We start from the raw sequence: 27833 nt of genomic DNA on the forward strand, positions 1-27833 counted from the left end.
CTGAGCACTATGGGACTTAACACCTGAGGTCATCAGTGCCCTAGAACTTAGAACTACTTAAACCCAGCCAACCGAAGGACATCACACACATCCATGTTCGAGGCAGGATTCGAACCTGCGACCGTAGCGGTCGCGCGGTTCCAGACTGAAGCGCCTAGAACCGCTCGGCCACATCGGCCGGCGTCACAGGACATGATGCCTAGAGATAAGCATAGTCTGAGAACGACTGCTTGGCGGCAGGTGAGAAGAGGGGCTGAGAAAACACAAAGAAGCAATATGCACGCTTGTAGCTGAAGACCGTAACAGGTGAAAGAGTCTAGAGAGCATAACGCACCACGGCTTGTCAAGCGGTTGATGACGAAGTGTCCACCACCGAAACTCCACACTAAAGACTTATTCCTACTTTCTTCCGAGTAATGCATGTGGGCGTGTTTGTGTGATAGAGACAATAATATTTAAACTTACATCCGAAATCGACGCTGGAGGAGTTTTCAAAAGTCCCATTAGTAGCGTTACAATGATTGACACACGTGATAGTTCTTGCGCAAGTAAACAGTAAACATATTTGAAATACTCGGTACACTGTAGAACGGTATTTAAGCAAAGACATACTGACTACAGATCAACGAACGCACGTTCCGTCGCTGCCACAAGTAAGCGCTATCTGTGAGTTTCGCGAGAGTGAATATTACAAGACGGCGTTGAGACAGGAAGTATTATGGAAGCAAGTATGCGAGAAAACTAAATGTGGCAATAAGACTTCCAGCTTTCTCTCACTCTCTCTCTGGTAATTTACAAGTGACGAGGTGTTGCAGAACCGTCGAGGCGAAACAGTTGAGTTTCGATCGGCCTTCATTGTCTTCTCTGACCCACGAGACACTTCACATGGCTCCGCTACAGGCGTTGTGTTCCGTTCAGAACTCTTGATCACTCAGACACGATAACACACATTTTGTAATGCAAATTCCGCCCACGCCACCACATTGCGGAACCTAACACGAATGGCCCCTAAGTCGAGCGGATAGCAGAAACTAGTGTTCACAGCAGAAGCAAAAAAATTCTGTCCCTCCTCACCGCTTCCTCCCCCCCCCCCCCCCCTCCCAGCGCCTTCTTGTCCTTGTCATTGCTTCCAGACAGGGAGCGCCGGTTACTAGTTCCTTGGATATACAAAGTTGCTCGATTTAGAAGTGTATAAACAGAGATGTGAAGAAAAAAGTTATCTCTTACTAAAATGCTTCTACTTTCGTTCTTCACACATAAAATTATTCAGAAATGTATCTGTCTATCTGTCTACTTCAGACATAATTTTAGCATGTTACTGCCAAAGTGAGAAGGAAATATTAAATGTAAATATTTGTAAAATAATGAATAACGGAAAACAACTCGTGTGAAACACAGCTTATTCACACACGACATCTTGCAAACATTAGACGCAGGTAAACAAGTGCATTTCGTCTTCCTCGATTTCCGAAAGGCGTTCGACACTCTAACACATCGTCGACTAAAAACCAAGATAGAATTGTACGGAGTATCTTCGCAGATATATGATTGGGTCGAGGTATATTTGACTAATACAAGCCAGGATGTTAAACTGAACACTGAATGTTCCCCAGAAACGAAATTAACATTGGGTGCACCCCAAGAATGCGTATTAGGACTTCTAACTTTATATACGAGTATTAGGCCTGAAACTTTGCTTCTGCTATTTCGTAACAGATAGCAGCAGCGACAAGTGGTGGAGGAGGTGGTAAGTCTTACGAGTTACACAATAAGCTTACAATATTCGTAATATTGTCATTATTCCATGCTGGAATTTCCATTGCTTGATACAATAAGCTTAGGCATTTGTAAACATAACGCCATCAAAATGGTAGTCGATTTGTGATTACATCATAAAGTTATTCTCTACTGTATATTTCAACTTACCAGCCCAACAACTCTCGTCATATGCGGTCAGTTTTAATTTTCTGTTTTAACGCGAACATATCTGCAGCCGAGGCTCTTAAAATTCTGGGTAAGACCCACGCTAAGGCTCCTGTTAAAGAATGTGCGGAGAATGGTTTCAACACTTCAAGAACTGTCATTTTGACGTCGAAGACCGGTATGGCGGTGGAAGAGACGTTTTCGACGTTAATGAACACTTAAAACTATTCGAAGAGGCTTCTTTGGCTCTGTCAGCTAGCTTAATGGCGATAGTTGCGCTCACTCAGCAGCGGTGAAATATTTTGTTTTTTCTCTACGTCTGATGTAATGCTAGTAACGAATTCATCTGCATGTATTAAAAAAGATATATTGTGACAGTTAATTGCTACTGTGCTGGTAAAGCACTATATTTACATACTGTAAAACACATAAGGCTTTCATTGCACTAGCCGTCATCTTTGTTATTAGCAGTTTCTAACGGACGACACAGTAAACACTATATGCACATGCACACATATACACAAACAAAACTGTTTCAGTTGGTCTTTCATTTAATGTAGTGTTTATAATTACAAACTGAATGTGATAAATGCTACAAAGCCTTAAAACATCGATATTCCGGCGGGGTCAGGGATTTTCTCTGCCTCGTGATGACTGGGTGTTGTGTGATGTCCTTAGGTTAGTTAGGTTTAAGTAGTTCTAAGTTCTAGGGGACTGATGACCATAGATGTTAAGTCCCATAGTGCTCAGAGCCACCGATATTCATTTTGAAACATCCGGTGCTAGGAAGCAATACGAGACATTCACCTAAATCAGTAATTGGCAAGGCGAGTAGAAGAATTGTGCGAATGGATCTGGGAAATACCAATTCCATACAAACTGCGATAGTGTTAACAGTTCTACAGTACTGTTTCAATATATGGAGTCCTTGTCAGCTAGGCATGACGAAAGACATCGAACGAATTCTCACAAGCACTGCTAGGATCGTAACTGGTTGATAAAGCCCATACGAAAGTGTGACAGAAATGTTTGTGCAACTTAAATAGGAATGCATGGAAGAAAGACTATGTAGTTCTCGCGAAACATTGTTGGGCAAGTTCAGAGATTGTGTAACGGATTCGGATGGGACCGTGCTACCATTAAGGTGGCCACCGTCATATATTTTGCATAGCGATCATGGGAATAAGACAAGACAGATTAGGGTACGTACAGATGCATACAGGCAGTTGCTTTTCCCTCGCTTAGTATGCAAATGGAACAAGAAAGAAAATCGATAATATTGGTATGAAGTACGTTCTGGCACGCACTGTCCAGTGGTTTGTGGGGTAAATATGTAGATGTGGATAGCATCAGCTGGCTACCTGGTTTACAATGGCCATAATCTCGTCAAAGATCACGAGCTCAATTTAGTTAAAATGTCTTTATTTGAAACGCAGATAACACTACTACTCTGCTAGCCACAAAATGAAGGAAAGATATCATCCCAAAAACAGATAAAACAAGAGATATTGTGTGAATTTGGTGTCAGGTAATGTTACTGAATCCGCAGAAGCTTACTAATACGTGACAAAAGAATCTCTTAAGTCAATGGTGCACTGAAGAGGTCGGTTTTGTCATAAACGGAAAAAGAACATTCAAAAGCGAAAGCTGGAAGAGACTTGTGTCGAGGATACTGAGATGTAATAATTGATTCTGTTTTCATCACTTTCTTCATTACTTGCAATTTACATTAGTAGTAGCTACTTTGGTGAGGTATATATACAGTTACAATTTTTTTATTTCACTTTTCTCTTCTTGGGAGACTTACTTTTCATTTCATTTAACCATGTTGCCATCTACACTCTCCCAGTTTTCAGTTATTATCCATTTATTTACACAACTTTTTGACTATAAAAATTCCTCTTTTAATACATTTTGATCAGGTAGCTGCCTTGTCTGTCTGTCTGTCTTCAGGATAAATTTTGCAATTGAGTTTCGACTAACTTCCTGATGAGCTAAAGACCTGAAAGTTTACACATAGCTCAGAACTGGAGCTTCTTTGTCTATTCGGTACAGAGACGGGGTCTGGGAGGCAGGTGGGGGTTGAAAAAGATTGGTAGGGTCTGGCATCTCAGCTGCCCTGTAGGGCCGGAGTGTTGTATGAGTAGTATCAGAATGTGTCCCAGATGTTGCGCAATCGGACAGTCACAGCAGACCAGAGGCAGGGAGGAAGAGAAAATCGACAGAGAGAGGCGGAGGAGGTGATACGTGGAATGTATGTCACATATGCGTATACATGTGAAGCTGCAGGTAAAACGTTAGTGTACATATAAATAATCATTTAAATAAAACATATAATACCATCAAAATCTCAAAATTCATTGAGAAATTTCAAACGCACACAAGATTAAATGGCCAAAAATAATTATTTACATAAAAATTAATTTTTTTCTATATGACGTTTTTAAATCAGACACAAGACAATGAAATAATTTATCCTAGCTCCTTAAAGATTCCTAAAAATTTACGCTTGTGGATTTTTAATCGGTATGATAATACTTGTAAGATTTACGAAGAAAAACATGGGGCGCTAGCAATACATAATTCACAACGTTTACTTGCGACACATCTTCCGAAAGACGAAAACGAATTTCGGAAACAGGTTTTCGCTGCCGTCATTACGTGTTAAGGCCTGAAGCGGATATGCTAGCCCAGCCAAATGTTTCGCAGTGGAGTAGCCTACTCGAGCGGACCGCTGCTCTGTGCATATGGCGTAGCTGTCCGAGGATAGCTGTTATGGAGTGGTCGTAAATAAGCTAAAGCGCAACTGCCGTTTGTGAACATCTACTGACGCGCTAAAGCGCTCAGCGGATAAGAGTCGACGACACGTAACTTCCACCACTCTTGTTGCACACTTCCCAGGCGGGACTCTCCCATCCTTTGTGAGGGACTTCGAAGGCAGTACCAGGGACTCGTTCACGCCGCTCATTCCCGCGTGCTGCAGGCCTACTTTCTTCCTCCTGCGCTTCCTTCAACCACTGCGCATTCTGCAGTCATGGATTGAGCGGCTGGTCCCGGCGGAAGTTCGAGTCCTCGACTGGCTTCCCACCAGTTATTGTACACAAACACAGAGATCCTAGTCACGTAAACAAAGAATTGATCAAAAAGCACAACCCTACAACATACTATTCAAAACTCACTGGGGACCACGCCTCATTGTTCGTGGCAAACAAGACAGATTATACAAATCTACTGAACTTTCTGTATGAAAGGCAAGTGGAACACTTCATGTACAGAACCATATTGGAAAAGGCACAGCAATACGTGATCAACGAGGTTGATGCTTGAACCCCCACTGAAGCAGTAAACAACGAACTCACTGCCCTAGGCTGGGAATGAATTTGCGTAAACCGAATGAGTGAGTTCAGCACAGTTTGACCTTTGCACAGCTGCGTGTTTGAGCTGACTGACATGGACAAATCACGCGACCTGCTGAAGATGAAGTTATTTCTTCATATGGTCGTAAATGTACAGCTCTACAATACGCCGTGCAGCTCCCAATAATGCCACAACTGCCAATGCTTTGCGCATGCGCGTGTTAGATGCAGTCTCGGTCTCCGCTGCCGCAAATGCGCTGGCGGCCACACAACTCAACATTGCAAACTCCTCTATACAGCACCATGCAAATGTGCCAACTGTGGTGGAGCCCATCTGGCCAACTACAAGCGGTGCATTCCCTATAAGGTGGCTCTGAGGCGCAATATCGCAAAACACGCCAAACCTATCGGCATAACAGCTTCGAAACGCCTCCTGCACCCAGTAAGGAGTGCTAGCTAGCATCCCCAGCAAAGCGGGATGGACAGAGGAAACTCAGAGCAGTGCACCCACACAGCAAACTTCCCCAGCAACAGACACACAGACAGACAGACAACACCCAGCACCACACCCACATTGTTTACATCACAGGACTCAAATAACAACATGACCCTACCCCCCCCCCTCCCCCAAGGCAACAGATTGCAGCCCATCACTAGCAACAGAAGATGCACCACACAGCACACGCTCTCAACACAGAGACCACACAGGCGCCCACAACAAATTTACAAACAGCTGACTCAAAGTCAGACAGGACTCGACGCCAGCACAAGCATTAGCGACCGCCAAAACCACCGATAACCCACAGGCTGACACACCCAACATCAACATAAACACTTCAAAGAATAATGGAGACATTATTCCCCAGACTCACGGCCAGCAAAATTATCATGAAGAAGTCTCACAACTATTCACACAGTTCATGATGGGCTCACTCAACTGGACTAATCTGCAAACTATTATTGCACCACTGGTCACACCAATTCATGGATAACACACCACACCAGCCCCATAACGTAAACTCACTCTGGAATCCCAATGGGATCTTATCCAAAAGAACTGAAATGCTAGCGTTCATGGCGCGAAAGGGTATCTAAATCGCTATTTGAAGGAGACACTGATTACGCCTCACAAACTGCTAAACATCCCAGGTTACTGTGTCTATCATACCGACCGAGCAGACGGCAAGAGGAGGGGCGACACAACCGTCATCATACACAAAGACATAGAACCCATGAACACAGAGCTCCCTGCGCTTGAGAGACTGGAGGCTAAGGACATCAAGGTCAAGTTCAACAGAGCTAACACCACACCGGTGTTGCTATACAACTCACCTAAGAACACAGTAATACATAGTATCAGCACGGTTCTCAATATAGCACCGCAGGTAATCACCACTGGAGATTAAAACGCCACCATACCAGTATACCAGGCGTTCGTTCTATAAACTGCATGGTAACAGACTCCAGGGATTAATACGGGAGAAAATATAAACATTTAGAAACGAACAATGGGGAGAGAAACTCGGCGGACTAGATGCGACATGTCCTTGCGTGTGGAAACTAGCCAGACACTTCAACAGGGAGATTGACTCTGTTGCCGTTACTCAAGCATCGCTGACGGCCGCTATTGTCCACATCGATTCTGTGCTACACACTCTGGCAACCAGCTTGGAGAGCTTTCCTCCTGTGATGTAATTGACTGCCTCTCGTTTTGAGAAACCAGTTTTGGGCTGCCACGAGGAATGACCAATCTACAAATTTCCTACTATACAAGGCCCAGACAGCCCCACATACTCCGCGGAGAAGAAAGCAGAGCTTATGACCACAACACTTGCAGCATTCTTCGTGCCAAATCTGGCTCCTTCAGACCCAGTATTCCCGCTGGATATGGACCAGGAGGTTACACGACTTGTAGCACAGCCCAGGGACAATGAAATCAGACATAGTAGTACAAACGCAATCACTTGAGACGTCAAGCACTCCAATGCTAGGAAAGCCCTTGATCACAATCGCAATCAAAACCGTGTCCTCCAGGAGTTCACAGATAGAACCGCACAATACCTCACACACATAACCAATGTCATCTTACAATACCAACACTTCCCTTTCGCAAGGTGGACAAGGTCCTGATGTTCAGGAAGCCAGGGAAAGACCACTCCCTCCCACAAAATTGTCGACCTATCAGTCTGCTTTCAGCCATCTTTAGCACAACAGCCTCATATGCAAACTAAGCGATGCTGGTTTCTCTGATGGGCTCATATGTCTCAAACACTCATATCTCATGAACAGATGTTTCAATACTGACATTAGGGCAAACAATCAACACAACACAATATCCAAGCTGGAGTACCCCAGGGAAGCATCCAGGAGACTATCTAGTTCAACCTCTACATTAATGACCTCCTAGCAACAAAAAACACAAGGCTGGCAGATGCCACAGCCATACTTCCACAAGATTTGAAACTGTCAAAAATAAATTCATGATTACAGACAGCACTCAAAACAACCTGGCCATGGTTCGAATGATAGCATATTAAAGCAAATGCCAACAAGTGCAAAGCAGTTCTGTTGACATGCAGACTGAAACTACTGCACAAACATCAACACTGTAGACAGGTGACACTAAATGCACACCCAATACATTTCCAAGAGAAATTAGATATCCCAGTGTCTGGCTGGGCCAGAAATTTACGTGGAGGGACCACACAGAATATGTTGCTAACAGGGTGCACACAAGGGTCAAACAATTACATCCAGTGCTCAACAGGGAAAGCACACTAAATAGGAGGGTGTTGAGGTCCATATACATACATGACACTGATCAGACCTCTGATGACATACGCTACTCTTGTCTGGCGATATGCAGCCCCTACATGCCTGCTCCATCTGCAGATCATAAAGAAAAAAGTGCTACATGTCATTAGCAAAGCTCCATGCTGCACTTGCACCATGGATCTTCTCAATGAATACCACCTTGAAACCCTCAAGGAAGTATTCAAAAAACTCGCTGCATGACTGTACAGGAACTCAATACACTAGAGTAATACTTTTCCTTACTCTGGGGCACTATGATCACAACCATAGGTGGAAGCATAAGTGATCAGAGACACAGGACATAACGACCTATGGTGACCTAACACACACACATACACACACACACACACACACACACACACACACACACACACACACACACACAAGCAACAACATAGGCAAGCCCCTGCAAATCAGTATTGCTGGATCTGCCAGCTACTGTCGCAGCCGACCAACAGGTGACAGCAGGAAAGCCATCAAGCTCACGTACTAATGCACAAACAAACCGCCAACATAGCCTACACTGTGAATCTGATATATGACCTATCAGACACTAACCGATGATGAACCCAACTGTTACATGTATGCCGAGGTGGTTGAGAATTCAACGCCAGTACCCAGCTGCAGCCACCGAGTAACAACATCTCACAGTGGTCAAAAGCCTGTATGATATCCTCCACTAACTTACCTAATGCTTGCATGACCTGTCACAGACAGCAAGCAATCCACTACTGCTCTTACTACTCAATATGATTATCACAGAGGTTTTTTGCCTTGGCTCTTGTCTTGGCACCTTTTTCCTCTGCCCTTCTAACTGCTACCCTTCATGTAGGCCATAAACAATTTGCTGAACTGAAGGTGAACAAAATGAAACACTTACCTTGTAGTAAACTTTAAAAGTTATATTTATTTGTAATCAGATGCACTAAATGAAGCTCAGTTACAAATCTGTCTGTATGAAGTTTATTTAAACATTTATTAGTTTATAAACAATGGTGGATGACAATAACACACACTGAGGATAAAAAAATATTCAAAAACCAAAGTAAACACAAACCAAAGAGAAACAGTGAGTTGCCTTAAAACAACATTAACATTGGACCACTATGGCCCTTCCTCAGTGTTAATTATTGTTGTTCTGAAAACTAAATTACAAGCTTTAAGCAAGTCCTAACAAGGATCTAAATTTTTCAAAATTTGTTTTACATAGTGGGTTCATGAACCATGGACCTTGCCGTTGGTGGGGAGGCTTGCGTGCCTCAACGATACAGATAGCCATACCGTAGGTGCAACCACAACGGAGGGGTATCTATTGAGAGGCCAGACAAACGTGTGGTTCCTGAAGAGCGGCAGCAGCGTTTTCAGTAGTTGCAGGGGCAACATTCTGAATGGTTGACTGACCTGACCTTGTAACATTAACCAAAACGGTCTTGCTGTTGTGGTACTGCGAACAGCTGAAAGCAAGGGGAAACTACAGCCGTAATTTTTCCCAAGGGCATGCAGCTTTACTGTATGGTTAAATGATGATGGCGTCCTCTTGGGTAAAATATTCCGGAGGTAAAATAGTCCCCCATTCGGATCTCCGGGCGGGGACTACTCAAGAGGATGTCGTTATCAGGAGAAAGAAAACTGGCATTCTACGGATCAGAGCGTGGAATGTCAGATCCCTTAATTGGGCAGGTAGGTTAGAAAATTTAAAAAGGGAAATATAGATATGGTGGGAGTTAGTGAAGTTCAGTGGCAGAAGGAACAAGACTTCTGGTCAGGTGTATACAGGGTTATAAATACAAAATCAAATAGGGGTAATGCAGGAGTAGGTTTAATAATGAATAAAAAATAGGAGTGGGGGTAAGCTATTACAAACAGCATAGTGAACATATTATAGTAGCCAAGATAGACACGAAGCCCATGCCTACTACAGTAGTACAAGTTTATATGCCAACTAGCTCTATAGATGACAAAGAAATTGAAGAAATGTATGATGAGAGAAAAGAAATTATTCAGGTAGTGAAGGGAGACAAAAATTTAATAGTCATGGGTGACTGAAATTCGACAGTAGGAAAAGGGAGAGAAGGAAACATAGTAGGTGAATGTGGATTGGGGCTAAGAAATGAAAGAGGAAGCCGTCTGTTAGAATTTTGCACAGAGCATAACTTAATCATAGCTAACACTTGGTTCAAGAATCATAAAAGAATGTTGTATACATGGAAGAATCCTGGAGATACTAAAGGTATTAGATAGATTTTATAATGGTAAGACAGAGATTTAGGAACCAGGTTTTAAATTGTAGGACATTTCCAGGGGCAGATGTGGACTCTGACCACAATCTATTGGTTATGAACTGTAGATTAAACCTGAAGAAATTACAAAAAAGTGGGAATTTAAGGAGATGGGACCTGGATAAACTGACTAAACCAGAGGTTTTACAGAGTTTCAGGGAGAGCATAAGGAAACAATTGACAGGAATTGGGGAAAGAAATACAGTAGAAGACGAATGGGTAGCTCTGAGGGATGAAGTGGTGAAGGCAGCAGAGGATCAAGTAGGTAAAAAGACGAGGGCTAGTAGAAATCCTTGGGTTACAGAAGAAATATTGAATTTAATTGATGAAAGGAGAAAATATAAAAATTCAGTAAATGAAGCAGGCAAAAAGGAATACAAACATCTCAAAAATGAGATCAACAGGATGTGCAAAATGGCTAAGCAGGCATAGCTAGAGGACAAATGTAAGGATCTCACTAGGGGTAAGATAGATACAGCCTACAGGAAAATTAAAGAGACCTTTGGAGAAAAGAGAGCCATTTGTATGAATAACAAGAGCTCAGATGGAAACCCAGTTCTAAGCAAAGAAGGGAAAGCTGAGAGGTGGAAGGGTCTATACAAGGGTGATGTACTTGAGGGCAGTATTATGGAAATGGAAGAGGATTTAGATGATGATGAAATGGGAGATACAATACGGCGTGAAGAGTTTGACAGAGCACCTGAGTTGAAACAAGGCCCCGGGAGTAGACAACATTCCATTAGAACTACTGACGGCCTTGGGAGAGCCAGTCCTGACAAAACTCTACCATCTGCTGAGCAAGATGTACGAGACAGGCAAAATATCCTCAGACTTCAAGAAGAATATAATAATTCCAATCCCAAAGAAAGCAGGTGTTGACAGATGTGAAAATTACCGAACTATCAGTTTAATAAGTCACAGCTTCAAAATACTAACACGAATTATTTACAGATGAATGGAAAAACTGGTAGAAGCCGACCTCGGGGAAGATCAGTTTGGATTCCATAGAAATGTTGGAACACGTGAGGCAATACTGACCTTACAACTTATCTTATTAGAAAGATTAAGGAAAGGCAAACCTACGTTTCTAGCATTTGTAGACTTAGAGAAAGCTTTTGACAATGTTGACTGGAATACTCTCTTTCAAATTCTAAAGGTGGCAGGGGTAAAATGCAGGGAGTGAAAGGTATTTACAATTTGTACAGAAACCAGATGGAAGTTATAAGAGTCGAGGGGCATGAAAGGGAAGCAGTGGTGGGGAAGGGAGTGAGACAGGGTTTTAGGCTCTCCCCAATGTTATTCAATCTGTATATTGAGCAAGCAGTAAAGGAAACAAAAGAAGAGTTCGGAGTAGGTATTACAGTCCATGGAGAAGAAACAAAAACTTTAAGGTTCGCCGATGACATTGTAATTCTGTCAGAGACAGCAAAGGACTTGGAGGAGCAGTTGAACGGAATGGACAGTGTCTTGAAAGGAGGATATAAGATGAACATCAACAAAAGCAAAACGAGGATAATGGAATGTAGTCGAATTAAGTTGGGTGATGCTGAGGGAATTAGATTAGGAAATGAGACACTTAAGTAGTAAAGGAGTTTTGCTATTTGGGGAGCAAAATAACTGATGATGGTCCAAGTAGAGAGGATATAAAATGTAGACTGGCAATGGTAAGGAAAGCGTTCCTGAAGAAGAGAAATTTGTTGACATTGAGTATAGATTTAAGTGTCAGGATGTCGTTTCTGAAAGTATTTGTATGTAGTGTAGTCATGTATGGAAGTGAAACATGGACGGTAAATAGTTTGGACAAGAAGAGAATAGAAGCTTTCGAAATGTGGTGCTACAGAAGAATGCTGAAGATTAGATGGGTATATCACGTAACTAATGATGTGGTATTGAATAGAATAGGGGAGAAGAGGAGCTTGTGGCACAACTTGACAAGAAGAAGGGACCGGTTGGTAGGGCATGTCCTGAGGCATCAAGGGATCACAAATTTAGCATTGGAGGGCAGTGTGGAGGGTAAAAGTCGTAGAGGGAGACCAAGAGATGAATATACTAAGCAGATTCAGAAGGATGTAGGTTGCAGTAGGTACTGGGAGATGAAGGAGCTTGCACAGGATAGATTAGCATGGAGAGCTGCATTAAACCAGTCTCAGGACTGAAGACCACAACAACAACAACGGTGGGTTTGTCAGAAAATCAGTTTGTTGTTCATTTGTGTTAATGTGCTTTAACACAACTTTCTTAGCAAAAACTATCCCCCTCACAAAATAATATTTTGTCATTTATATGCTTTAGTTTATCATGGATCTGTGGATTCATGCAAATCTTATAATTGGCATATTGTATTCATAAAGTGAAACAGCTTTTCAACTGCCAGACAGGTTATAATACAAATCAGAGAAACAACACGGCTTCATTAGTTGCCATGCTTCAGGCTACAAATTCAGATTCTGTTGATGACAGGGACACCGTAGGTTGCTTCTTAGATGCCCGTTACACACTAGAACCAAAAACTCTGAAAACATAACCACCTGTGGTCTTTATATCTACTCTGTTATCATCCCAATCAGAGTCAACATAACCAGTTATGGGATTGGTACAGTTTTTATCCCTAGCATTTAAAAGACTCAGTTTTAGGGTTCCCTTAACATAGTGCAATACATGTTTTAAAGCATTCCATAAATCCACTTTCAAAATACTTATTGCTGTACAAATATCTACCCTGGAAGCTAACATGGCACACATCAGTGACCATATTATTTTCTACATCTTTTCTCAATGTCTTTGTTTTCAGACTTTTCTCTTTTTAACACAGTGAGACAAAAATTTTCCTCCATGGTAGTTGAAACAGAATTACATTCAAATATATCAAAAACTTTAAATACCTTTTCAAGATGGGTACTTTTACGAATGGTAATAGTACCCCCCCTTAAATTTTGTGTAGTACCCATTCTCAGATAGTTCATAATCAGACTTAAATCCATCATTTTAAAGTTATCACTCTGGGACATTGAAGATATCAGCAGATCATCTATGTAAACAAGTATGTATGTTTCACAGCTATTGTCTGCTTTTATATACAAGCAATACTCAAAATCACTTCTTACATATTCTAAGCCAGTTATTACTGTGTAAAATTTAATATTCCAATTTTTGGGTGAGTCCTTTAATCATACAGAGGCTTTCTAATTTTAAAATTTCACCATTCATTTTACTCCAGCAGCCAGTAGGTAATTTAACACAAAAATCTCCAACTATCTCTCCATACAAAAAAGCACTACAGGCATACAGTTAGTAAAATGGAAAGTTATTTTGATTACAAGAAAAAAAAAGTTTCACTGAAGTTAATTTTGCTACTGAACCGTATATCTCTGTATAAGTCAATCTGCATTGGGAACCTTTTGCTACAACATGAGCTTTATGAGAAACAACATTACCTTTCTCATCTTTGTGGTGCTAACACAACAACCATGTGGCTGACATACATAATCTCATGTGTTATTTTCTTCCAGGGCTTACAGCACTCTTGTTTATTTATTTATTACTCCAGTGATCCAACTGTGATAAACTCACAAGGATACAGAACGTGTCAGTAAACAATCTATACAGAGATAGCATTAAAGCAATCAATCATACAGAAGTCATACTCCATGTTTGCATTACACATATGTAGTAAGAGCGACAGACTATAGAAAACACTAGACACAGAAAATGAAAAATAAATACAAAACCAGTGAAAATAACTGTGAATTTTACATGGGTACAGTACCATGAACCATGGACCTTCCCGTTGGTGAGGAGGCTCGTGTGCCTCAGCGATATAAGTGGCCGTACCGTAGGTGCAACCACAATGGATAGGTATCTGTTGAGAGGCCAGACAAACATGTAGTTCCTGAAGAGGGGCAGCAGCCTTTTCAGTAGTTGCAGGGGCAACATTCTGGATGGTTGACTGATCTAGCCTTGTAACACTAACCAAAACGGCCTTGCTGTGCCCTGGTACTGCGAACGGCTGAAAGCAAGTGGAAACTACAGCCATAATTTTTCCCAAGGGCATGCAGCTTTACTGTAAGGTTAAATGATGATGGCGTCCTCATGAGTAAAATATTCCGGAGGTAAAATAGTCCCCCATTCGGATCTCCGGGTGGGGACTACTCAGGAGGACGTCGTTATCAGGAGAAAGAAAACTGGCATTCTACGGATCGGAGCGTGGAATGTCAGATCCCTTAATCTGGCAGGTAGGTTAGAAAATTCAAAAAGGGAAATGGACAGGTTAAAGTTAGATATAGTGGGAATTAGTGAAGTTCGGTGGCAGGAGCAACAAGACTTCTGGTCAGGTGAATACAGGGTTATAAATACAAAATCAAATAGTGGTAATGCAGGAGTAGGTTTAATAATAAATAAAAAAAATAGGAGAGCGGGTAAGCTACTACAAACAGCATACTGAATGCATTAATGTGGCCAAGATAGACACGAAGCCCACGCCTACTACAGTAGTACAAGTTTATATGTCAACTAGCTCTGCAGATGATGAAGAAATTGATGAAATGTATGATGAGATAAAAGAAATTATTCAGGTAGTGAAGGAAGACGAAAATTTAGTAGTAATGGGTGACTGGAATTTGAGAGTAGGAAAAGGGAGAGAAGGAAACATAGTAGGTGAATATGGATTGGGGGTAAGAAATGAAAGAGGAAGCCATCTGGTAGAATTTTGCACAGAGTATAAATTAATCATAGCTAACACTTGGTTCAAGAATCATGAAAGAAGGTTGTATACATGGAAGGACCCTGGAGATACTAAAAGGTATCAGACAGATTATATAATGGAAAGACAGAGATTTAGGAACCAGGGTTTAAATTGTAAGACATTTCCAGGGGCAGATGTGGACTCTGACCACAATCTATTGGTTATGAACTGTAGATTAAAACTCAAGAAACTGCAAAAAAGTTGGAAATTAAGGGGATGGGACCTTGACAAACTGACTAAAACAGAGGTTGTAGAGAGTTTAAGGGAGAGCATAGGGAACAATTGACAGGAATGGGGGAAAGAAATACAGTAGAAGAAGAATGGGTAGCTCTGAGGGATGAAGTAGTGAAGGCAGCAGACAATCAAGTAGGTAAAAAGACGAGGGCTAGTAGAAATCGTTGGGTAACAAACGAAATATTGAATTTAATTGATGAAAGGAGAAAATATAAAAATTCAGTAAATGAAGCAGCAAAAAGGAATACAAACGTCTCAAAAATGAGATCAACAGGAAGTGCAAAATGGCTAAGCAGGGATGGCTAGAGGACAAATGTAAGGATGTAGAGGCTTATCTCACTAGGGGTAAGATAGATACTGGCTACATGGAAATTAGAGAGACCTTTGGAGGAAAGAGAACCACTTGTATGAATATCAAGAGCTCAGATGGAAACCCAGTTCTAAGCAAAGAAAGGAAAACAGAAAGGTGTAAGGAGTATATAGAGGGTCTATACAAGGGCAATGTACTTGAAGACAATATTATGGAAATGGAAGAGGATGTAGATGAAGATGAAATGGGAGATACAATACTGAGTGAAGAGTTTGACAGAGCATTGAAAGACCTGAGTCGAAACAAGGCCCCGGTAGTAGACAACATTCCATTAGAGCTACTGACGGCCTTGGGAGAGCCAGTCATGACAAAACTCTACCATCTGCTGAGCAAGGTGTATGAGACAGGTGAAATACCCTCAGACTTCAAGAAGAATATAAAAATTCCAATCCCAAAGAAGGCAGGTGTTGACAGATGTGAAAATTACTGAACTATCAGTTTAATAAGTCACAGCTGCAAAATACAGACGAAGGGAAAAACTGGTAGAAGCCAACCTTGGGGGAAGATCAGTTTGGATTCCATACATATGAGGCAATACTGACCTTATTCCTTATCTTAGAAGAAAGATTAAGGAAAGGCAAACCTACGTTTCTAGCATTTGTAGACTTAGAGAAAGCTTTTGACAATGTTGACTGGAATACTCTCTTTCAAATTCTAAAGGTGGCAGGGATAAAATACAGGGAGCGAAAGGCTATTTACAATTTGTACAGAAACCAGATGGAAGTTATAAGAGTCGAGGGGCATGAAAGGGAAGCAGTGGTGGGGAAGGGAGTGAGACAGGGTTTTAGGCTCTCCCCAATGTTATTCAATCTGTATATTGAGCAAGCAGTAAAGGAAACAAAAGAAGAGTTCGGAGTAGGTATTACAGTCCATGGAGAAGAAACAAAAACTTTAAGGTTCGCCGATGACATTGTAATTCTGTCAGAGACAGCAAAGGACTTGGAGGAGCAGTTGAACGGAATGGACAGTGTCTTGAAAGGAGGATATAAGATGAACATCAACAAAAGCAAAACGAGGATAATGGAATGTAGTCGAATTAAGTTGGGTGATGCTGAGGGAATTAGATTAGGAAATGAGACACTTAAGTAGTAAAGGAGTTTTGCTATTTGGGGAGCAAAATAACTGATGATGGTCCAAGTAGAGAGGATATAAAATGTAGACTGGCAATGGTAAGGAAAGCGTTCCTGAAGAAGAGAAATTTGTTGACATTGAGTATAGATTTAAGTGTCAGGATGTCATTTCTGAAAGTATTTGTATGTAGTGTAGTCATGTATGGAAGTGAAACATGGACGGTAAATAGTTTGGACAAGAAGAGAATAGAAGCTTTCGAAATGTGGTGCTACAGAAGAATGCTGAAGATTAGATGGGTATATCACGTAACTAATGATGTGGTATTGAATAGAATAGGGGAGAAGAGGAGCTTGTGGCACAACTTGACAAGAAGAAGGGACCGGTTGGTAGGGCATGTCCTGAGGCATCAAGGGATCACAAATTTAGCATTGGAGGGCAGCGTGGAGGGTAAAAATCGTAGAGGGAGACCAAGAGATGAATACACTAAGCAGATTCAGAAGGATGTAGGTTGCATTAAGTACTGGGAGATGAAGGAGCTTGCACAGGATAGAGTAGCATGGAGAGCTGCATCAGACCAGTCTCAAGACTGAAGACCACAACAACAACAACACAGTACCTACATCATTGCTCGGACTTACACTATGGTATATCATACTCAAAATTTGTGGGCCACAGATCTATTAGGTTTTTCCATTGTGGCTACTAAACTCTTCCAAATTATATGACTTTTCCAGTAGAAACTGCTTCAGATGCTCCTAAGAGAGGAATGGTTACCAAATTCGCTTTTAATATCTGGAGGGAGAGCATTAAAAACTTTTGCATCAGAGAACTGTACACTCTTTTGCACCATAGTCAGGTTTTTACAATCATTGTGGAAATCATGCTTTCTCCTAGTATCATATCCATGGTATTCACTATTGCTTTTATGGAACTTAATATTTTTGCTGACAAAAACATAAGAGAAAATATGTACTGGGAAGTGACAGTAAATATTTTTAGTTTCTGGAAAAGGTTTCTACAACTACATCTAGAGTCTATGCTGCTCATTATTCTTACAACACTTTTTTGGTCCAAGAGTATTTTCTTTGCAAGTATTTGGTTTTCCCAAAATGTAATACCATATGTTATAAGAGAATGAAATATCCATAGTATGCTACTTTCATTGTGTCTATATTTCCACTGTTGGAGAGGATGTGTAGGGCAAAAATTGATGAGCTGTCTCTTCTGAAGAGTTATTATACAATGATGGCAGTTTACTCTGGAGTCCATTATAATACCTAAAATCTTTGTTGTTTCAACTCTTTCTATTGACTCTGTGCCACATTTCACAGTTAACTCATCCTCAGTTTTAGCAGTTGCAGTGAACTAAGTATAGTAAGTCTTATTAAAGTTCAACAAGAGTCCATTGATGCCAACCCATTTCGTTAAATCAGTAAGAATATTCTTAACAGATCATTGAAGATTTTCATATGTATGACCATGTTGATGTCATCAACAAAAATGGTAAAGAAGCACTGTAGCTTTGTACATTGAGGGAGGTCATTTATAAATATGAGGAACAGTAAAGGACCAAAAATGGATCCTTGGGGCACTCCACATTTAACGGTTCTCCAATTAGATGAAACCAGGCCACTAATGATCTCACCAGTAATATCTGCTACTACCTTCTGGTTTCTATCTTTGAGGTATGATTCTAACCACTTATTTGCTATGTCACTTATTCTTAATATGTCTGCTTTCTGTAACAGGATTTGCTGGTACACAGCATCAGAGGCTTTTGACAACGCACAAAAAATCCTATGTTACCATTTTGTCATTAACTGAATCCAGGACTTTTTTTTGTGAAAGCATAGATTGCTTGTTCAGTTGACAGAGCCTTTCAAAAACCAAGTTTTGCTGAAAATGTTATACTTATCTAGATGGTCCAAAATTCTTGTATAGATAAGCTTTTTCAGAATCTTTGAAAAAGTAGTTAGAAGGGAAATTGGCTTGTAATTTGGGAATTCACTTTTTTACATGTCTTGAATAGGGGATTTAGGATACCATATTTGAGTCTGTCAGGCACAGTTCCTTGTTGTAAGGATGTATTGAAAATGTGGGTAAGTACATCATTAGTGAAAGCACAGCTCTGTTTTAGTAAATTATTAGAGATATTACCTGTCCCAGTGGAATATGTATACTTGAGAGAGATGATTGTTCTTTTAATATCAGATGCTATGATAGTTCTGATATGAATTTTACCTGTATATTTGGGTATAGCCTTTTGCAAATTATATAGAACTTCAGTAACAGAGCCTTTGCAGCCTATTTTTTCTGAAATTGACAAGAGGTAGTTGTTGAAAATATTGGCTATGTTTTCAGCATTGTCTAGTTGATTTTCTTCATGTTTAATTTTGAGTTTTTCCAAAGTTCTTATGGTTTTCCCTGTCTCCCACCTAACAATCGTCCAAATAGTCTTCGTTTTGTGAAGAGAGTTACAAATTTATTGTTCATAATACAATGTTTTTGACTTTTGTATTATCTTCTTTGGTGTCTTACAGTACATTTTATAGTGGCCAGCCACCCAGGGTAGCCGTGCAGTCTGCGGCATCTTGTCACGGTCAGCACGGCTCTCTCCATCAGAGCTTCGAGTCCTCCCTCGAGCATGGGTGTGTGTGTTGTCCTTAGTGTAAGTTAGATTAAGCTGTGCATGAATCTAAGGACCAATGACCTCAGCAGTTTGGTCCCATCGTCCTTACCCCAAATTTCCAATATAATGGCCAGTTTTTGTTGTGTCCTTGGACATACTAATTGCAATGTAATGTTCCCTCTTTGTTTACTCCTCAGTACATATACTCATTGATGTCCTTTGTCATTTCCGGCATGTCTCTTTTTACAATAAATATTGCAAAACATGATTATAATACCAGAATCAAAAACAATCGGTATAAGGACTATAAAAGCTTAACATTAGTACAAAAAGGAGTCAAACACATGGGTACTCATATATTCAGTAGCTTACCAGAGCATATCAAAGGTTTTGTAAGCAATAAAGATTGGTTTCAGAGTGAATTAATGAACTTCCTGTTGGCCAACTCCTTCTACTCCATCGATGAATATCTTCACAAGGATTATAGCTCATAACTCTGTCTGCATTAGAATTGTACAGTATCCATGTATCAGAGTGAGACTCCTCTCCAAGGGATTCATGGAAAATGATAAATGTAATGAAATGTAATGCAATACTGAGCTCCAGTCTGTCTGTTGCAGATTGTGTTTAAAGACTTCCAGTGTGTCACTAATCATTGACCCAATAGATTTCCAGTTGGGGATTAATTTCTTGAGGAGTGTACTGTCATGCAGAGTGAGGAGTTGTCCATCATGGTCAGATAATCCATTCAAGACAGGGGTGACAGGGAAGCTATGGCACCTACTTAAATTTATAAAGATATTGTCTGACTCTCAAGTATGATCCTAGTGGGAAAGTCAACTACTGGAATAAGATTATGTGAATTCATCAGGTGCTGGAGCTCTACTTTTTTGTTGCTTTCAGTTAAAAAGTCTACATTAAAATCCTCCAGAATGATAATTTCATTATTTTTACAAAATAAAGCAGATAACAATAACTCTATTTGAACCAAAAAGACCCTCAAGTTAGTTCCAGGTACCCTGTAAATTGCCTTTACTACTACTGCTGAGCTTTATACTGTAATTTCTATTGCACACGCTTCAAATAGTTGTTCTAAACAGTATTTCCTGACATCTACAGATCTAAATAGGACATTATTTTTAACAAAAATAGGTACATCACCTCGTTCCTTGTTGTCCCTACTGTAGTAGCTTGCAGTGTTCTAGTTAGAATCTAAATGTAATAAGTTAATGCCTTTTGTGATATGACGTTCTCTAAAGCATAATATTTGAACACTGTTTATACAAATTCTGCCATTTATATTAACTGATAGTTGATCTGCTTTGCTGCTAAGTAGCCTAATTCATTAATGAAAGATAGGCAGGTTAGACTTGTTTGTAGAGGTGTCACTATCTTGGGTGCTTCTTGTTATCTGTATTTGTACCACAATTAAAAAGTTTTTCAGGCAAGATGGGCACACTACTTTCCATCTGCTTGCTGTTGCTTGTGCAGTATGCTTGGCTCTTGTATTTATTTCTGTTGCTCCTGGTACTTCTTTTTCTTCTTCTTCTTCTGTATGTGGTGTTATGCCTAAAAATTTCTTGGTGTATTTGTTGAGTGTGGCTTCTGCTTCCCAGTTATGATCAAATAGTGAAGTTATTTTTGGAGCTTGTAAAATTTGTGCTTCATTCACCTCCATCCTTATTGGCATGAACCATTTCATAATTTGCGTCTGTTTTACTATTTGATTGTTACTTTTGTCCCACTGGGTTTAAACCACTTCATAAATTGCAACTGATTGATGACTTTACTATTTTCTGCTTGCAAAAATTCTTTGCAGTTACCATTCAATTACTACTTGTCCTTGTTTCTTCATGTCCTGCAAAATATGAGTAAATATTTTATCAGCAAGTGCATCCGTCCATTCCTGATATGTTTAAATGAAGGCCAGGAGCTGTGTAGAACCTTTGTACCAAAATTTTTATGTCTGTAAATACAAATACAAATGATTTATTCCACCTTTGAGCATATTTACAAGCAATTGGTGTTGTCAGTGTTAACACAATAATAATAACATAAATATGGACAAATGTCATTAACTACCATATAATAATTGAAGATGGATACAATACATATTTATGCAAATGTCAATAACAACAAAAAGTTTCCAAACAGATCAATTACAAGATAAATGAACTACATAATTCAGTGAATGGCAAGTAAATAATTAAACAGATAATTAACAATAAGTGCAAGAAACAGTAATAAAATAGTTGCACAGTGTGGCATATGTATAGTTTCCAGTTAATTTATTGTTCATTCTCATAAGGAAAGTGGATCATTTGTCACATACTCAAGTAACTCTTGAGCAGAGTAAATTTCTCTACTTTTCATCCACCTCAAAAGACTAGTTTTAAATTTATTTACTGGCACTGTGCAGCCATTTTCAGGTAATTTGTTGAAGTAGACAGGAGCAAGATATTTGTAACTGTTATGTGTCTTTGCAAGCCTGGCATATGGCATATTAATTATATGTCCACTTCTTATGTTATGGTGTTGAACTGTCTTCCTTAAGTCAAATTTACTCATATTCTCTTTAACGAAGACAAGGCAGTTGTAAATATACAGTCCAGACACTTTATGATATTTAGTTTCTTAAAATAATGTCAATATGATTCATATGGTCTAAGTCCTGTTATGCACCTTATGACTTTCTTTTGCCAATTAAAGACTAATTTTGAGCCTGTGGAATTGCCCCATAATAGTATTTCATAACTCAGGTGGGAATGGAAGAATGCAAAGTATGCATATAACAGAAGTTCTTTATTAACACTGCTCCTCAGTTTGTACAACAGATAGATGATACGTGCCAATTTGGCACATAACTTCCCTGTGTGAGTATCCCAGCCGAGCTTTCGACCTATCCGAAATCCTAATAATTTTGCTGTTTTGTTATCATGGCTGGAAGCATTCAGATTGAATACAATAGCTTCATTTTTACTACCATTCCTCTGCAATACATTTGCCTCAAACAAAGTAGTGCATCTCTCCATTGCCATTGCCATTCTGTGTTGCATGTTTTCAACGCTGGTATCACATGTGATGAGTGTTGTGTCATCAGCATATAGCACTTGTAATGGTCCACCTGGTCGTCGTTGATATCGCTAATTGCTGTAAACGCACTATTTCACTCCAATTTACGGAGCTTGTTAGCACTTGATGTTCGGTTGGCGCCATTACAATGTATTGTACTGTAGTAATCGCTGCTGCTTGCTGGATCGCTGCTGTGTCTCGATGCTGATGCTGGCTCTAAATCTGGTTGTCTAGGGTTAAAAAACATGAGGTCCCGTGTTTTTCCATGTGCTTTTGATGATAAAGAACGAGCGAAACCAACACGTATGTAAACATCAAATATTTATTACTTTAGTGGCCATATTAATTCCACTGTCCACCAAAGACCATAACACAACACAAAGTAGTACTTCCTTTACATGTTCTTTGCCTTGTTTTGCCAAACAATAACACAGAAACACACTTCACCAAAGTGACATTCCGACTGCCCCCGACTGCCTCCGACTGCTTTTCGACCCTTCTTGCTGCTTGTATTTATAACATTGTCAAAGAACTACTAAAAAGAGATATAGTTTATAAGTCACATGTACATCTGTTATCATAATTTGTGCAGAAAAGTTATTAATTTGCATCGAGTGACATAATTTAACATGTTATTAAAATGACAGACAGATTTGTTGACTTGACAGAATAATTCTTTGTTACAAAAAGGTCATTTTATAGAAGTTTGTCAATTGACTTCTCTAATTTGCATAAATAAGTAAGTAACGTGAATTATTAAGAATTACTTTGGTTTTCGTCTAAAATAGGATTGATTACGTGAATACTGAGTGAAAACGCTCCTAGTGAACAAATAGGTTTCACTGGGTGATTTTTATTTAAGGAGATCCAAAATACCTATGTTGGCCACTATTTTTCGTACTTCATATTAATTATTTAAGATAAACTTAGTGTTTTTCATGATGACATTTGCTGTATCAGTGATCAAGTGATATAAACTTTTGTGTGGGTCAGTTATTCAGTATAATTTAATGGGTTGACTGTTTATGGAGACATGTTGTGCAATCATTGTTGACATACACAATAACTTTTCTATAATCATAAATACTCGTTAAACTGGTTGAATTTGGAAGGGATCGCATACTTCATTAAAGTAAAGCCTTTAATATGTTCCGTTACACACTGCATCACATGGTACAACTGCAGGTAAATCATTTATATAAGTAATGAAAAACATATTTCCAAGAATAAATTATTGAGGTACACCCTTTACTACTGGGAGACATCCTGACATTTCTTATTTAACTTAACTCCTTGTTTTTTATTGTCCAAGTAAGACTGCATTAGGCATAGTTTATTCTCTCTCACACCATAGTGGTTGAGCTTATGGATATGGATCATAATATACATAATAAACATTTCCCAGGTTTTCTATACACACATATATTTTACCATAAAGACTGATACACATGAACACTGCCTTTGGGCAGACTGAATTAAACATGGCAGCTCATCAGAGCAGCTAATATTCCAAAGATTATAATTTGTGTGGTCAATGTGACCTATCAACGCCACACAGTTCCACTCCCGTCCCCCTTACCCCCCACAGTACGGCCTATGAGACCTGAGGGAGAGGTCATGTGGGTGTCAGCGTTGGCGTGAGTGGTATGAGGTGGCAGGTGCATGACTGGAAGCTCCATCTCTGTCGGGTCAGCATACAAAGGTGTGGAGAGTGGCCGCCAGCCAACTTGTAATCCAAAAACCAGCAGGGGGGAATGATGCGTCGGCCAACAGTAGTGGTATGGGAGAGGAGGTGGCATGTGAGTGTGCCTTCCCTGAATGTAGACTGAGTCATCCAAAGCAATGAAAGCTTGAACACATGATGGGCTGCACTCTTGTGGGAGGGACAAGCTGTGCACTATCTTGACGTTGAGTTCCTCGGTGAGGGTCAGGCCTGTGCTGTCAGTGAGCAGTACAAGCACACGATTATCTAATACCATAATTGACACGTCGTCGACATGGTCAGGTGGTATGTTTCAGCGCAAAATGAAGGACGGGGCGTCCATGTCTCTAGTACCTGAAATGTCTTCAAAACCTGTGAATGGGGATGATGATGACATGCCTGAGGAACCCACGAACTACAGTGGTGAATTGTTAGATGGAGAAAACCCAACCGTAGGTTGAACAGACTCGTTAGCGGGTTCGTCAAAAGAACATGTGCTCAGGCAGTCAAACTGGGACAGCAGAGGGGTGTCAGAGTCTACAAAGGCAGGCTTGAGCCTGTGTAGAGAAACGATTTGCGGGTGATATTTTATCATAATGTCAAATGTCATCTCACCACTCCGGAGTACTTCAAAGGGGCCGAGGTAAGGGGGTTGTAAGGGTTGTCTGACAGAGTTGTCCCTGAGCATGATGTGTGAGCAAGAGCTGAGTGCAGTCAGCACATAAGTGTCAGGTGGGGGATGATTGACAGGTGGATGTAGCCAGGTGTTTCTCAAGTGTGCAAGCATCCTTCCGATAAATTCTGGGAAGAAGGGGGATTCCCCGGGATCTTGGGGAAGAATTAGTTCCCCAAGTAAAACCGGGTTTTTGCCAAAAACGAATTGGAAAATTGTCCCATGTAAATCTGGTTTAAATGCAGAACATAGACGCAGCAACACCCAAAGAAGTGCCTCGGAAAAGAGACAGTCGTGGCACCTGAGTGCAGTTTTAAGGGTGTAGTGCCATCGTTCCACCAACCTGTTGCTTTGTGGGTGGTAGGCTATCATATGAATCATTTTAATACTGCAAAGTTTACAGAGAATCGTAAAAAGTGCAAATTCAAACTGTCGACCATGGTCGGTTGTGATGGTGGATGGACAGCCGAACCTAATGATCCAAGAAGAAATGAAGCCTTTGGCCACAATTTCTGCTGTGATGTTGGGTAAGGGGACGGCTTCCACCCAATGAGACATTCGGTCTATTGTGGACAGGATATACCTGTGGCCCTCCGACAGAGGCAAGGGACCGATAAGGTCAATATGTACATGGTGGAAAAGTCCCTTAGAGATGTCAAACTTGCCGCGTGGTGGAGAGGTGTGACATCCTAATTCGTTTCGTTGACAGGAAATGCAGCTACGTGCCCATGTTTGACAGTCCTGTTTCACATCTTTCTACACAAAATGTTCGGTGATGAGACAAGTGGTTGTCATGTTTGTGCCACATTCTTTAAACCGAATGGCATGAAGCTGTACTGGAACAAACTGAGCGGTGTGATGATCGTATTCTTTGGAATGTCATCCAGCACAACGGGAATCTGGTGATAAGTATGTTTGCAGTCAATCACACTGAAGATTGTGGTGCCCGATAACATATGAGTGAAATCGTTTATGTTTGGCATGGGGTAATTTTCCATGACAGTGTGAGCATTTAAACGCCTGTAATCACCACACATTCAAAAAGAAGTGTCGTGTTTGGTGATGAGGTGAATTGGTGAAGACCAATTGCTGCCCGATGGCTGTAGAATGCCTGCCTCCAGAAATTCGTTAATTTGCTGCCGGGCCGCCCGCAACTTAGTGGGGTTGAGGTGTCTAACCTTGTGTTTAATAGGAGGGCCAGTGGTGGTAATTATCTTGTGTGTCATTCTGTCAGTGACAGAAGAGACTGAGAACATCACACGATGCTGAGTAACGTTCTGACGTGGAGTTTTGGGATGAGTGGAGCACAATGATGCACTCCATTGCTGTGGAGCTGTTAAAGTAGAGGTTATCCTCATTGAAGATTGTAGATCATTGTCCGTTAGCCGCAAAATAACCAATGGTGAAAGGTTGTGTTGGCCTGGTCGTAAGAGCTGGGCCTCCAAATCTTCTTAAAGAATGTTCAGTGATGTAGCCATGGTGTCAGACGTGAAACCTGTTGATTCTATATGACTGGCGTGGAAGTCCTGGAATTCGTAGAACATTTTGTCCAGGGTCACCAATATGGGATTCTGGATACGGATCTTAATATATGTAATAAACAGTTCCCAAGTTTTCTATATACACATATATTTTACCATAAATACTGATACACATGAACACTGCATGAAGTACAAAGGCGTCTGCCTTAAACATGGCAGCTCATCAGAGTAGTTAATATTCCAAAGATTGTCATTTGTGTGGTTGACGTGATCTATTGATGCCACAAGCTTTTTTATGGAAATATTGTGGGAGATCATATTAAAAGCCTTCCTGATGTCCAACACTGTTGCACAGATAATATCTTTATTTTCAAAACAATTGTATATTTTTGCTGCCACACTCTCAACTGCTTTGACTGTAGAGAGGCTGGATCTGAAACAATATCAATGGCCAGCCAGTCATGTTTGCTGGTGACTCTTCAGTACTCCTTGAAAAACAAATTGTGGGAGAAATTCTAGTTGGTGTTATAAAGACATTAAACAACCTAGGTATGTGATTTCAACAAAATGGCCTTAAACTTAACTTTTCAAAGACCTTGTTTAGACAATTTAGAACCGAACAATTAAAAATCAGTGAAATCAGTATTGGATATAAAAATCAAGTTATGGGTGAAGCTCAGTCCATTAAATTCTTGGGACTAAACTTGAACAAAAATCTAAGGTGGCTAGCACATATAGATTATTCAACTACAAAATTAAACAGTCTTGCCTTTGCAGTGGATATACTCTCTAGTATATCAGACATAAGCTGCAGAAAGGTGGTGTGCCACACTTACTTTGAATCCATAATTAAATATGGTTTAATTTTTTGGGGAAATTCAAGCTAAATGTCATGAAACCTGCTACTTCAAAAAAGAATTGTAAGAAAAATGTGTGCTGCCCCTCTAAGAACATCCTGCCACCTGTTATTCAAGAACCTAAAAATATTACCTATCCCTGCATTGTATATATTTGAAATTATCATCTTTTTACATAGTAACCCTGAGCTAATGGAAGAAATCCATTTCAAAAAAGAAAGAAAATTTCATGTTTCCACAACATTGCACAGAACTCTACCAATAGACACCACAGTACGTGGGAATGAAAATTTAAAATAAACTCAAGGGTAAAGATGTACTGAGCACGGAGATACATTCACTGAAGAGAAAACTATATAATCTTCTGGGGGAAAACTGCTACTATTCAATTTAGGAATTTGCAAATGATGAAATCATCATTTGAATGGTGTGACTGTTGTGTATAATATTGTATACATATACACTCCTGGAAATTGAAATAAGAACACCGTGAATTCATTGTCCCAGGAAGGGGAAACTTTATTGACACATTCCTGGGGTCAGATACATCACATGATCACACTGACAGAACCACAGGCACATAGACACAGGCAACAGAGCATGCACAATGTCGGCACTAGTACAGTGTATA

This window comes from Schistocerca nitens, chromosome 8 (assembly GCF_023898315.1).
Source record: "Schistocerca nitens isolate TAMUIC-IGC-003100 chromosome 8, iqSchNite1.1, whole genome shotgun sequence".
NCBI lineage: Eukaryota > Metazoa > Arthropoda > Insecta > Orthoptera > Acrididae > Schistocerca > Schistocerca nitens.